We start from the raw sequence: 15247 nt of genomic DNA on the forward strand, positions 1-15247 counted from the left end.
AGGTTTCATCGAAGGAAATCATATTGTTAAGAAGTGAAGCGCTGCTCCAATTTCGAGTCATCACTATAACAAGTAAGTGCATAGTTACTTTCATCTTACACATAGATATGAAGTATTTTATATAAATTACATGTTATGTGTGCATATTATCTGAATACTTGTTGTCTATGTTGGATGAACGATTTTATACATGTTTTAAATGATTTAAACTGTATATGTATTTTATATCTGCAAAATGTGTTGGGTAAAACATGGGTAGATGTAATACTTGGTGTGTGATAAAATAAAATGATGAGAGGCCTCAATGTTGTTGATCCAGTCATCTAGCGGAGTATAGATGACGACCACCGACTTTTCTAGACAGTCCAGTGGAACGCTAGCAGGCTCGCAACCTGTAGGTGTTTCTGAACGATGTGTTCATCGGTGTAATTCATCCCCCTCATGGTTACCTTTAGGACATTTATTGCTAAGGAACCCCCTTAGCAGTAGTGTCCATCCCAATGATGATCCTTAGACTAGGTCCCTTATGAAAGGTGTTTTAGGGACGTAAAGTGAGGATAACGTGAATGAGTAATCGAGTTATTATTGGTTGATGAAATTAATAAACTTATTTATTGTGGGTTGAAAACCCTATGTGTTCACCAGGTCCCAAGCCTGACCCACTCAGTTTCTTGTATTACAGGTAGTGGCACTCGAGCATAGATGTGATGTTTGGATGAGGGATTACGGATTATAGGCATATAGATATGAATAAATGTTGTAAGGTTTATATTGTACTATTTATGTTTTTGATCTGTATCGAACATGACATCCCGAGGTTTTTAACGAAATACATTTCTTCGGAAATGCTTTGATAAGTCTTTATCGTATTTACTTTTAGGAACAAATTCCGCAACACTTTTCTTTAAAATGTTGCTCTGATTTTTAAACAAGCATGAACAAAATCGGTCTTTTCTGGCCATGAAAATGGGGATGTCACAGTTACGGTACATGTGTACGCTGAGCATACTAGGGCGCGCCCTAGTACGCTGGGCGTACATCTGTACGTAGGGCATACATGTCAAGCATGCAAACTGTAATTTTTAGGGGTTGGCTCATATTTAAACCCCATTATAGCCTCATTTCCCCTCAATTCATCAGCCTCCATAATCTTAAAATGTTTTGTAACCCTAATCTACCTTGTGAAGCATTTCTAAGCTTGAGTGTGTTTTTTTGTGCTTTGAAGAAAAAGGAAGAATGAAGAGACCATCTTGGAGGAGTGAAGAAAATTGGATTTGGGATTTCTACCTTGTTTGCAACCTTTTGAAGGTAAAAAGCTTGCAACTTTACCAATCCATCATATAGATCTATATCTTGTTCTTTTAAAGACATTTTTTGGTCCCAAATGGTGAATCTTGAGCATGGCTTGTTCTTGACCCATTAATTCGTCCCTTTAGACCTTAGGAGAGGTCTTAAGCCATAAAAACAGAGTCATTATGGTTAGTTTTGTCCCATGCATGTTATTGAAGGACTTAATACATTAAGATGTGGAGTTTTGGTGTTTTAAACACTTATTGAGCATGCAAGGTCATAAAGTTGGAAACTTTATGACCCCTAGTGATATTTTGGTTGTGGGTTTACAATTGGACGCATTAAGTCGAAGTATTAAGCACTTAATGGGAAAAGAAGAAAACATGGGAGTATGTCGTGCGTACTAGTGTGTACGCCCAGCATACTCGGTCAGCCATCCCGAATCGGTCAACGAATGAGTACGCCCCGCATACGCTCACTGTGTCGACTCGGTTGGGTTGACTCAGTTGACTTGAGCACATTGACTTTGACTTTGACCAAGTTTGACGTAAGGGTATTTTAGGTATTTTGGGATGGTGATTGAGGATTGTTCATTTGGTTGGATAGGTGACGGTTAGAGCTAAGATTCAGAGTCGAGACCTCATCAGCTTTTGTCCAGACTGTGAGGTGAGTTTTCCTCATTGTACTTACAGGTTGAAGGCACCAAGCACGACCCAATGGATTAGATATTTTTTTATTTGATGGTATACTATCGTGTTGTAGTGATCTGTTAGATCTGTATCCTGATATAGGATGATGTTATGCTTAGTTATCTGTAGATTAGCATGATTGTCTGTTGATAGATTATATGATTATCTGTTATATGTGCACATGTTTTGGTGGGTGGTTGAGGCTTTACTGCTATGTGTGTGGGCCAACAGACCGGGGGCATTCCAACCCGATGGTTGATTGGGACTGAGGGTATCCCGAGGATGATTGGACCCCTTGTATATTAACATTCCAATCCGATGGTTGACTGGGCCTAAGGTATTCTAACCCGATGGTTTACTGGACCCATTGTATATTGGCATTCCACCTAGGGTATTGATGTGCACAAAAGTACCCACTAATTTTAATATTTATAACCTAACAAACTTAGACTATCTATGCACTTATAGGCAGTGTACCTAGTCAGATTACAGTATAGCTTAGGTAAGACGGGTGTCGATCACAGGGAACGGTGGATTAATTTAATATATTTGACTATAGGTTACAGGTCACACGAAAATAATAAATAAAATGGTTTAATAAATCAATTAACAATTCTCGATAAACTAACAGGAAAACAAATCTCTTCAGGTACTTTGGTTTAGATAAATTACACCTTAAAACATAGACAATTGCATACACAAATTCATTTATTCATGTTCACCGATTCCTAAAATGATTAGATTCATGTTCACTATAACTAATCCTTTAGCAAACAAGTCAATTCAAACAGTGATCAGTTGATTAAACTAACATGCTTCCTAGTGTTCAGTTCGTATCAAGCAAGACTTGTAAATATAGTTAATCAATGTAGACATTTAATCAACCTCTTGTTGATGGTCATCAAACAAGGCTCACACATTAACTTACCTATTCTCAAGTTAATCCTAGTTTCACATTCGTTATTTCTAGTCTTATAATCTCGATGGTCATCAAAAATCATAAGAGACAAGCAAATCAAGAAGATGTTCAAGCAACTCAATTCACTTAACAATTAACAGAAAATAATCATTATTAACACATGAGGATCTTTAAACAAGCTTGGCAAGATAAATTAAACACAAATAAACTATTTAATATAGCAATTAGTCTAATAATCAAAGCTTCATTCAATCATAAACACAAAGTAAAAGGTTTTTACACCTAAATCAGAAACTAAATACAGAAAAGTACCACAATGGAATGCTAAACATGGTCACGTCAGCAAACCATATGATAATCAACATGTATTCGCTCTCCAATCCGTCCGATCTCCGCTTCCGTTAGCTTAACGGCCTTCCGGCCGCCTTCTAGACCTTCAAAACGGCTTAACAGAAGTTAATTGTCGACTAAATTAGGTTAGAAGTCGAATCCTCCCTCCTGGTTAGCTAAAAATCGATATTTATAATCTTTGTGGCCGACCTAAGTACGCTGGGCGTACTTAGGATTACGCAGCGCGTACTCAAGATAATCACGCGATCAAGTCTATCCGGCACAAGCAGGTACGCGGGGCGTAACCTTAAGGTACGCGGGGCGTACTCGCTACCTCAGCATTCTTTTCTTTCTTTTAGCTTCTAAGCCCGGTTTCCACTTCAGTCTTTTCTTTTGTGCTTTATCGACAACAATTAGCTGCAAAACATAATTCAAAGTATTATGAGTACTTTTTAGTTCTAAAATAGAGTAAATAAGGCCAAAATATTAAGATAAAGTGCATAAAAATATATATAAAAATACACATATCAAAATACCCCACACTTAGCCTTTGCTTGCCCCCAAGCAAATTTACTTTTATTTTACCAATATCGTACTAAACAATCCATTTAAAACTCAGCCATTATGCCAAGACCTCAACGCGTACATTTGTGTCTAATATTTTCCTAAAGTACCCCCCCATATTTTAAATACTCACAATCTTCATAAACACTCGCCCACTTTTTCCGAACAATGCTCATTTTATGCAACCCTCCGAATCCATCCGCAGAAAACCTCCTAATCCTCAAGGTATTTTTAGTTGAGCAACCTAAGCATACATATTCTAGAATTACAACTTTTCGATACCACTATGGAGCTTTATTTGAATTCTTCATTTCTTTGGCATTTTGATCTTTGATTTCTTTGAATTCAACACCTTATTTGAATTGATTTCTGGTATCTTCAACTTTTTGGATTTCTTCAGAATTTTGATCTTTTGATCTTTACTTTATTTGCTCCAAAATTCTTCAAACTTTTTCGTAATTCTCTCTCTCCTTTTTTTTTTTTCACATGTAACTCACTTTTTTTTTCTTCACTCAAAACCCTACATGCTTAAGCAGAGGCGCTCAACCTCAACCTTTATTGGTTAATGATAATAATTTTCCTGGATACATTTCAGGTTTAGGCTGCTAAACATATTGCATCCCTCAAACCAAGCGGGGTTATGTTTTTGTTCCATGATTTCACTAAAATAAGGGAGGCCACAAATGCACTATAACGTATATTGGCTCAACTAAACATTTGAGTTCTCATCGGATCATTTCATACAATATTAGCAAATTTTAAATTATCACTAGATTTTTCTAAATTAAACTATTATTTCAAGTTTTTCAAATTTTTAAATTTTGTAAATTCTAGCAATTTCATTTTTTCTTAATTTTAATTTACTTTTACCGATCCCCTACCCCACACTTATTTCATACAATGCCCTCATTGTATGCTAAAACAAATTAAGAACATAAAAAGGGAGAAAAAGGAACAGACTCCCCTGGGTAGTTGTGGTAAGATCGAATGGGGCTGCTACAAGTTGCTTCAAATATCGCCGAAAGACTGAAAACTGGAATTGCTGCCTCTGAATTTGCCGAAAAATAAAATCAAGACCGCCATCTTCAAAAATGTGGTGCAAATATTGCAAAGCATAGTAACCATGACGTGGGAAAGTGTCGACCATGTCGTCTCGTCGAGAATGACATCCTCTACTCGCGATGAAAAATCCCCCATAACATAGGAAAGTGTCAACCATGTCGTGGCAGCCGGGACGATACGTCTTCCTCGCGTCGAAATAAAACTCTATGATATGGGAATCATAAGAGTCAAAACATCGTAACAATGCCAATCTTCAAAACGATCGCTCACGAAATAAATATGCACCCCACACTTATGACAAATCGTGGGTCTCGACTATAATCTTCAACTCTCATATCGCTCTCTCTAGCAACAGTCGGACCTAGCTGCTGAACTTACTGCCAGCTTCCTAAGGGCGAAAATTCTGCAGAAATCTAAACAACCAAAGAGCATCAACATGGAAAACAAACTAAATCAAACTAAATCAAAGTTTAATTACATACCAAATACTAAAAACTAAACTAAACTAAAAATAACACAAAACAAATAAAACAAAATAAAAGGATCACTCGTCATCTCCATCATCATGTGGCTGTGTCCCAGAAGTACCGGCCCCATCAAATCGTGACTGGAATGGTGGTGGAAAGGGAACCGAATACTGAAACCCCTGGTGAGCAAAGAATGCATTCAATGCATTCCCTTGCCACCGCTGTTGCGCGTCCACATGTGCAACATACTCGCTAAGACGATCAATGCCCTGAGCTAAGTAGCGCATATCAATCTCCCGCTCAGGTCCCTGCTGCGCTCCCCGAGGAGCAGGTCGACGCCGCTGGACCCGTCTCGGCTGTGGCTCGGCAGCACCCTCCTCTTCTGCCTCATCATCTGCTCGAACTCTCAAAACACCATCACCACCCCGCTCCAATACGCGCATCGACTCCAGTAGCTGAAGACTCATCGGCCTCATGTCGTGAAACACCATCGATCTCGTGATCTCACGTGTCATCAACTGGTATGATCGAGCTAACCTTGTGATAAAATGCCCTCCGCATATCGGGCTATCTCCCCGAAGTCCCCTGGCCCTCCGTCCCAAGTATGCAGCTAAAGCAACTGGAAGGTTCAGGTGCCTCCCTGGAGTAACTAGTGCCCATAGGAAATACAGGTCCGTCGAAGGCACTCTCTCACTATTCTTGTGATGCGTGAGAGACATAGAAATCAACTGGTGCAACATTCGGTATGTAGTGGACCGAATCATCCCCCCTCGAGCGGTAGATGGTGTATAGACTCCTCCTGTAATCTCGGCCCAAAAGGTGTTCTCATTATAGTCCGCTGGCCGGTCCGTGATACAGTCAGCAAGGAATGTCGGGAAGTGGACACTCCTCGTCTCGTCGGCTGTGTAAATACCCACCCGAGTAGCAAGCTCTATCACGCTGCATTCCCGGCTCACTCCTCCCAGTCTGAAAGCAAAGGCTGTCCTGTCATCGAGTGGCTTCCTAGGATCATAGGAAACTGTAGCGTAGAACTCCAGCAAAAACTCCCGATACACAGGCTCCTGGATCCTGAACAAACGCGCCCATCCCTGACACACAAACAATTCCACACCACTCGCGTCCGAGTGTGTGTATTGCAAAAATTCCTGGATCAATGCATCAAGTCCAGTCCTGGTAGCCAACTCCCAGTCGAATGATGGTGCAATATCAATCTCCTTTGTGAGAAGCAAGCTCAAGTTGGTGACATAACGCGCCCGGGTAGCATCGTTCAGCGTTTGCGGAAATTGTAAAAATCGATGATCGGTCACATCCTCGGGAGGGTTGGTTCTTTGTGTCCTTCGAGCCATAATCTGCACATATAAAAAAAAAAATTAGAATTAATCAAATATAGTGTCTAAGGCTGTAACTATATTCGGTTGTGCATGGTCCTTTTGGGTTGCCTTCACCATAGCAACTTGATAGGATGATTTATTAAGAGAGAGTAAATATTATTAATATATTATGTGAATAATATAATGAATAATATATTGTTATTTGATTAATATAAGTCATAGAATTAATTAGAATTAATTTGGTGACTTAAAGAGATTAATTAAATAAAGGGGTATAAACTGTCAATTGTTTGATAGTTAAGCTTTAGACTGTAAATCCATTTGGATAAGCTATGGACGAATTCCTTCCCTCTCCTCTCTCTACCGATTAAGATAATTAGGTTCACGTTCGCTATTCCTAATTCTTAGAAAACAAATTAACTCAAGCAATGGCCAGTTGTCTAAATTAACGGGTTTCCTAGATTATTGATTCGGGTTAAGTAAGACTTGTAATGGTTAATTAAATTGACCCTTCAATTAACCTATTGCTGATGTTCATCAAACAATCTCACACATTAACTTACCTATCTTCTAGTTAATTCTAGTTTCACATTCGTTATTCCTAGACATACAACTATGTGGTCACAATAAATCATATGAAATTAATAACTAAGAGATGTTCATACAACTTAATTACTAATTTATTAACAGAAGAGTTGTTAATTGATTTATTAAACCATTTTATTATTTTCGTGTAACCTGTAACCTATAATCAAATATATTAAATTAATCCACCGGATTAATTTAGTTACAGCCTTAGACACTATATTTGTGTTCTTTGTGTCCCCGGCAACGGCGCCAAAAACTTGATGTGCACAAAAGTACCCACTAATTTTAATATTTATAACCTAACAAACTTAGACTATCTATGCACTTATAGGCAGTGTACCTAGTCAGATTACAGTATAGCTTAGGTAAGTCGGGTGTCGATCACAGGGAACGGTGGATTAATTTAATATATTTGACTATAGGTTACAGGTCACACGAAAATAATAAATAAAATGGTTTAATAAATCAATTAACAATTCTCGATAAACTAACAGGAAAACAAATCTCTTCAGGTACTTTGGTTTAGATAAATTACACCTTAAAACATAGACAATTGCATACACAAATTCATTTATTCATGTTCACCGATTCCTAAAATGATTAGATTCATGTTCACTATAACTAATCCTTTAGCAAACAAGTCAATTCAAACAGTGATCAGTTGATTAAACTAACATGCTTCCTAGTGTTCAGTTCGTATCAAGCAAGACTTGTAAATATAGTTAATCAATGTAGACATTTAATCAACCTCTTGTTGATGGTCATCAAACAAGGCTCACACATTAACTTACCTATTCTCAAGTTAATCCTAGTTTCACATTCGTTATTTCTAGTCTTATAATCTCGATGGTCATCAAAAATCATAAGAGACAAGCAAATCAAGAAGATGTTCAAGCAACTCAATTCACTTAACAATTAACAGAAAATAATCATTATTAACACATGAGGATCTTTAAACAAGCTTGGCAAGATAAATTAAACACAAATAAACTATTTAATATAGCAATTAGTCTAATAATCAAAGCTTCATTCAATCATAAACACAAAGTAAAAGGTTTTTACACCTAAATCAGAAACTAAATACAGAAAAGTACCACAATGGAATGCTAAACATGGTCACGTCAGCAAACCATATGATAATCAACATGTATTCGCTCTCCAATCCGTCCGATCTCCGCTTCCGTTAGCTTAACGGCCTTCCGGCCGCCTTCTAGACCTTCAAAACGGCTTAACAGAAGTTAATTGTCGACTAAATTAGGTTAGAAGTCGAATCCTCCCTCCTGGTTAGCTAAAAATCGATATTTATAATCTTTGTGGCCGACCTAAGTACGCTGGGCGTACTTAGGATTACGCAGCGCGTACTCAAGATAATCACGCGATCAAGTCTATCCGGCACAAGCAGGTACGCGGGGCGTAACCTTAAGGTACGCGGGGCGTACTCGCTACCTCAGCATTCTTTTCTTTCTTTTAGCTTCTAAGCCCGGTTTCCACTTCAGTCTTTTCTTTTGTGCTTTATCGACAACAATTAGCTGCAAAACATAATTCAAAGTATTATGAGTACTTTTTAGTTCTAAAATAGAGTAAATAAGGCCAAAATATTAAGATAAAGTGCATAAAAATATATATAAAAATACACATATCAGGTATTCTAACGTATAAGATATTGCCTAAAATTTATGTATAATTATGATAATATGAAAATACCTCACACTTGGACTTTGCTCGACCCCAAACAAACTAGAATCTATTCAGGCCGAAACTATAATTGAACTCCAGTATTACAATGAATAAGCATTGTTTACCAATATCATACAAAACATGTCAACTCAAGGACATTTGTTATACAAAAACAAGCCAATTTTTGTATTCGTTTGGTTATTTTACAACCCTATTAACCATTTTTAAACAAATAATAACTAAATTAATTTATCCTTAGTCTTTATAAAATGTTTTATAATTCACCCCAATGTAATTTGTTTGAAAATAAAATGTTTTATAATTCACCCAAATCTAATTTGTTATTTGCAAACACATGTAATATTTTTAAAAAGAAAAAAGTATTTTACAGTAACATTAAATAAAATTAATATATTACACTGAATACTAAATCTATGGTAAAAACCAATAAAGCATTATTTAGAATCTAACTGCTTAATTATATTCCAAAAAGCATCTCCGATTTCTATAATTTTTCATATTCTTTCTATTTTTCTACATATACATACATGCATAAATTAAGAATTTTCCACAAGTTCAAACATTAAAAATACACATAAAAACAAGTTTTATATAAATCCAAATACATTAGATAACATATAAGCATAAGTTTTACATCAATTCACATATATTAAAAAGAAAACAAAATATAATACCGAAACGAAATAATGTTTTAGATAAATACAAGCATATCAAAATACTTTATAACATTTATCATATGTTTTTATTTAACTGGTTCAACCACCAAATAAATGTGAAAAAGACCACCAAAGTTTCTTATGCAAAATTGTTCTTTTCCATGTGTTTTTGTTCAATTTAACATGTTCAACCGATTTAATTTTTACTGGTTCAACCAGGTTTTTTGTAAAAACACCCGACCCGCCCTCCCTTCTTGGTCCGGCCGGTTCAACCGGTTTCTAAATCATTGAACAAATGAATCTTTTGAAAAGGATGATCTTGAATACCTTTATTATTAATTATGCAAGTCATTTTCAAGGTTCTTGCAAAGAGGATTTATTCTTTGAAATTCCGGAGCACCCATGAGTTTGCAAAAAAAATTAAAGGAATCCATATTTAAAAGTTACTCGTTTTGGCTCCAAAACATATGGATTGAATCCCATAAACGCAAGAAATATTGAAAATTAATTACCAAATTTCGTTTCGAAGCAAAAACTTACAAGAAAATACAAACATAAAGATATCAATTTCACTTCGCACGAGTTACAAATGCACAACAGCCATAGATTTCATGACACACGAAGACACATCCATGTCACGAGCCACCTCATTCTTGGACACATGAACCCAATCCATATTCGGATCCGATACATCACAGATGGTCACAAACTCCAACACCTGTCCAAAAATCTTAAACATTTCAACCCCAAAAATTAAGTTCTTATCTCCAACAAACACTGCATTCCAGTCCATGGGTGCATCAGGATGCATCAAAACCTGATTCCAACTTAAACAAACAAGATCAAGCTCCCACAACTTTCTAACCGCCTTATTTCTCCTTCCAATTTCACCATCTCCTTCACACCACGAAACCGCCACCATAAACAACCGTTCACCACCACACGACACCAGTTTCGGGGAGTACTCATGGACACGTGGCGGCACCGGATTCGTCGGGACCCGAACCCAAAAACCGTGTTTAATGTCATACGCCGCAAGTTTATCACTCTCGGAGTAAACGTAAAAAATCCCGTTACAAACAACGGCCGAACAAATGATCCCGAAATCAACCGGGACCCGTTGGATTTCCGTCCATTTGTTCGATGAAGAATCGTAAATCTCGCATGAATCTAACGGCTCGTCGAATGAACCGACCCCACCTACCGCAATTATCAAGAACCGTGTTTGTGTCTGTGTCAATGTCCGTGTCCGTGTTCGGGTTTGACTTTTGATGGTCAAACGATCGGAGTTGACTTCATAGACTCCAAGAACCGGTTTCGATCTTGCATGTCTCATAGATGCGACTTTGTGAAAAGATTTCATCAACGGATTAAAAACCAATACTCCACGGTGTGTTTTCCGGCTCGAACACCCTCCGATGATGTAAACAGTATCATGGACCGTCGCCACGGAGAATAAAAACCGGCCGTTTAAAACTTCGGTTTCAATTTTATGCCATTTTTTGAAAGAAACATCAAACGCGTAAATCTCACGTGAGCAATATCCGTTTTTAACAGTACCAAAAAGGAACAACCATGGGCTCGGGTAAAACCCGTCTTTTCTCATTTGTAAAAACCGAGGGGTGGTTGTTAATGACCTCCATTTTTTGCACACGAGACGTGTGTTCATTAGGCTTGTTAACGGGAGTCTCATTAAACACATCTCGAGAATATCATCGGGAAGAAACACATGCATGGCGTTGTTTTGGGCTTCAAAATTATTCTTTTTTGTATAATTTCTTTTCCAAAACCTCTCAACTCCATACGAGAAACAATCGATACTCGTGTCGTGGGTCCCGCACACAGGTTTGGGTACTTTACCGAGTTGGGCGAAGTCGTCGGTTGTTGCAGCTCCAACCTTGCACCCTCCTCCACCTCGGGTGTATAAACTTAGACACCTTAATGAAACCCCTGTGGTGTCATCTTCATCCTCCATCACACTTCCATAATTGTTGGAAGTTTTGAGTTCTTGATGTGAACTTTCACCCTGTTGTTGCTCAGATTTCATCTTGCATTCTAACATCTATTAACATGTTTGTGTCTTGATGTGAAAATGTGCTTGCTCCTAAGCCTGGGCATATGAACATTACATGTTAGATGATGATAGCAATACAAGATCACAAGAAATATGATTCGTTGAAATTCAGAAAAAAGTATCCATGGATTTCATAGAAGCTTTACCAAAATCTCATGGAATGATACGATAATAGTTATGGTGTTTCGGCTTTCAAAGTTTGACAATATTTTGAGCCTCAAACACCCATTTTCGGCTTATATGGTTGCTAGTTTATTAGTGAAAGAGATTGTAAGGCTTCACAGATTTCCAAACTCAATTGTATCGGACCATGATAAAAAAAAAAAAAAAAAAAAAATTTAACAAAATTTCATAAATGGTCCCTGTGGTTTCCAAAAAGTCTCAGGTTCAAGACAATGTTTGTTTTTGCTACAATAGTTGTCCCTATGGTTTCAAAATCAAGCATGCTTAGTCCCTCGGCCGTTAAACCTAACTTTTAACCGGTTAGGGAGTAACTTCTCTAATATGACCAATTTGCCCTTGGACCAAATCTGAAATATACAAAATGCTACAAGGACCCTTTTTGCAATCTTTACTTATTTTTATTTTGTATTTGTAATTTTGTATTATGGTTGTTTTTCTTTTTTTCCAACCACTTTATATTATATTATTATAATCAAAACCAAATTTGATCTAGTCACTTTTTATAATTTTAATTTACACTTATTTATCTCTATAGTTTAAACTTGTTCTTGGCCAAAAGCACAATCTGCATACTAGTGGATTCTTTTGGTTTAAACTTGACTTATTTTCTTGGTTACAGAGAATTTTTAGAAAATAGATGAGAAACCTGTTAGAAGTTGGAAAAAATACAAGCTAGAGTACAAGACTAAAAAGTAACAAAGAGGGGTAAATTGGTCATTTCACAAGTAACTAACCCCTATTTTCAATGGAGTTACCGTAAAGGACTCGGCATGCCTGATCTTGGAACCACAAGGACCACAGGTGTAACGAAAACTAACATGATCCTAAACTTGAGACTTTTTGGAAACCATAGGGGCCATTTATGCACTTTTGTCAAAATTTTATACTGATGGGACCCTCCTAGACTTGTGAAGCACAAGATGGGACAAACTACAGTTGCATCAACTAACTGAAAGAGACACAATCTTTAGATGAATTGAAACAGAAACTCAATTTTCTACTTGTTCAAATAGTAAATGAAGAGTGTTGAGGATAAAAAGAGGAAAGAAGTCAATTGAAATTCCACATTGAGTACAAGGTGGTTGTTTGCTAAGCCACCTCTAAAGTCCATGTACTCTAGGAGGGGTAAAACTGGAAATACAGGCAAAACAGAATACCTGGGCATTGGAGGGCAATTTCGGAAGTTTAATTTATAGAGTTTGTTACTCTAGCTTATTTGTGGGTATGGAGAATAAGGGAGTGACTCAGTGAGTATCAAGAAAGCACTAGCCTTTGAAACGTTATTTCCATGAAATCAAGCTGTTTTCCCATTATTCTTGTGCTTAATGAATTCACCTTTGTTTGAGTCTTAGCATCAAAGTGGAATCTCATTTTGACAGAGGTGATTAATAATTAGTGAAATTGCTTCTGAAACAATCTCAACTTAATCATACATCAAATATGTAAATCAAGGAGGTTTAAATAAATTGAAATGAAGAACCTAAAAGAGTCAAATTTAAATAAATTCAGAAAAAGACATACAGATACAGTATATGATTCCAAAAATAATATCCCCTTAGTTCCAAAACAGTCCAAATTTGAAGTCAAATGATTTGTTCTTTCCCTTATTATTTTCAATAATGCTGATCTTAATCCAGAAAATTTTAGTAACCATGCTTAAATATTAATACATTATTACAAAAAATATATCTTTTGGGTAAAAAAAAAGTAAAAATTTGATGTCGGTTGTGAATCTGTAATTTGATAGGTTTGACTATCTACAGTCAACGAACCCAGAGAACTATCAACTATGAACACACGAAACAGATGTAACTGTTAACTCTTTTGTATCAAACGAATGATTCTCTAACTTCATAAATTGATAAGAGTAATCATTATATGTAAGCAATCAGCCAATATATACATCTACCCGAAGATAACTCAAAGAAGAACAGTTACACAGGACCAAAAATCAAAACGAAAAATGCAGAATTTGAAAAGCATCAGGTTTGACTACCAAGGAAAAGTCAAAATACAATGCTCTCAGAAAGACGCACAAACTATGTAAGAAGAAAAAATGCGACGAATGTGAACAACAACCCAGAAACTTAAGCAGCTGAATGCACTGAAATTACACAAACAGGTAAAAGTAAAGAAACCAAACCTCATCAAGTTTATACAGCCACAGTCCAGATGCGTGTAAGCAGAAAAAAAGACCGGTGTTTCGCTTCAAGATTCTTGTTCTGCACTCCAAACGATCGATCCAAATAATAGATCCAACAAAAGGGTACTAAAAGTAGTAATTTCTTGGGGATTCAATTCTTTAAAAAGAAGGGGTTTGAGTAGGAAGATGAAATGTGAAATCTTTGGGATAGCAATTGATTATCTGGTTAGGTTAAAGGATGCAATCAAGAAGGGAGGATTTTTGGTAAAGTTTGAAAGGCAAAGCAAAAGCAGAAATTAAACGTTTTTAAGGGGAAGAAAGAGAGAGAGATATGAAAGTGATGGATCTGGTCTCTCTCTTTTTGAGTTTAATCATCATGTCAAGAAGTGGGTGTACTTATTTATTATTTGTTTTGTTCAATTAAATGGCTTTATTTGAAGAAAAGCGGAAACAGTTCTCTATTTTTGGTTTTATTCATCCAAAATTACATTATTCATTTTTGCTATTTGATTAAAGCTGTCTACACTCTACACTCCACATTATATCCAAAAACTAAATAGGTTTAATGGGAGAGAAAAGAATGTGCTAAATTAAATGAACCAACTAGAAAGTGGAAATAAATCTTTGAAACTTAGCTCACAACTTTCAAGAACAATCTTTCTTTTTTAGGGATAAAACTATAAAAGGAAGTGATCTCTAATTCTTTCGAATAAGTTTTTATTAATCAATTCATAATAACTCCCCTATCTTCTTTAATAAATGAAGATTTTTTTATTAGTTATCACACTTTCATTCATTTTGTCACATGTTATTTTGTGGTTATTTTGAATTAATTTTTATTTCATATGTAATTTTATGGTTTTCCTATTTTATTAAATTTCATATGGTATTTAAATTTAATAATAAATCATATCAATTTTATTAATGGATTTTCCTTATAATTTCAAAATTTTAAAATAAAATCTCATTAATTTGCTTTGATTATTTTATCTAAATAATTTGTTTAAATTTAAAAGAGAAAAAAACATTTTAATTTTAGTAATTCAATATTTTTCTCATTTTTCTTATAAATTCAAATTTCTCAAATATTTATACATATTTAATTGTTTTAAATACACTCATGTAATACATGGGGCTCACACCTAGTTTATAATAATATGGATCCTCATGTAAATAATAATAATAATAATAATAATAATAATAATAATAATAATAATAATAAATAAATAAATAAACTAATCAGTCATCTAAAC

General features: G+C 35.8%; 1 pseudogene across 1 annotated transcript; it reads right to left on the bottom strand.

Annotated features, from left to right (window-relative positions):
• Positions 1 to 10066: 10066 nt before the first annotated feature.
• LOC145030597 (F-box/kelch-repeat protein At5g42350 pseudogene) lies at positions 10067 to 14356 on the bottom strand (annotated as a pseudogene). The gene is made up of 2 exons (XR_013676645.1): positions 13995 to 14356; positions 10067 to 11704 (listed from the first exon to the last, which is right to left on the bottom strand). The product of XR_013676645.1 is annotated as an F-box/kelch-repeat protein At5g42350 pseudogene (transcript).
• Positions 14357 to 15247: the final 891 nt, after the last annotated feature.

Source organism: Lactuca saligna, chromosome 2 (genome assembly GCF_052625555.1).
Source record: "Lactuca saligna cultivar CGN05327 chromosome 2, ASM5262555v1, whole genome shotgun sequence".
NCBI classification, from domain to species: Eukaryota; Viridiplantae; Streptophyta; class Magnoliopsida; order Asterales; family Asteraceae; genus Lactuca; species Lactuca saligna.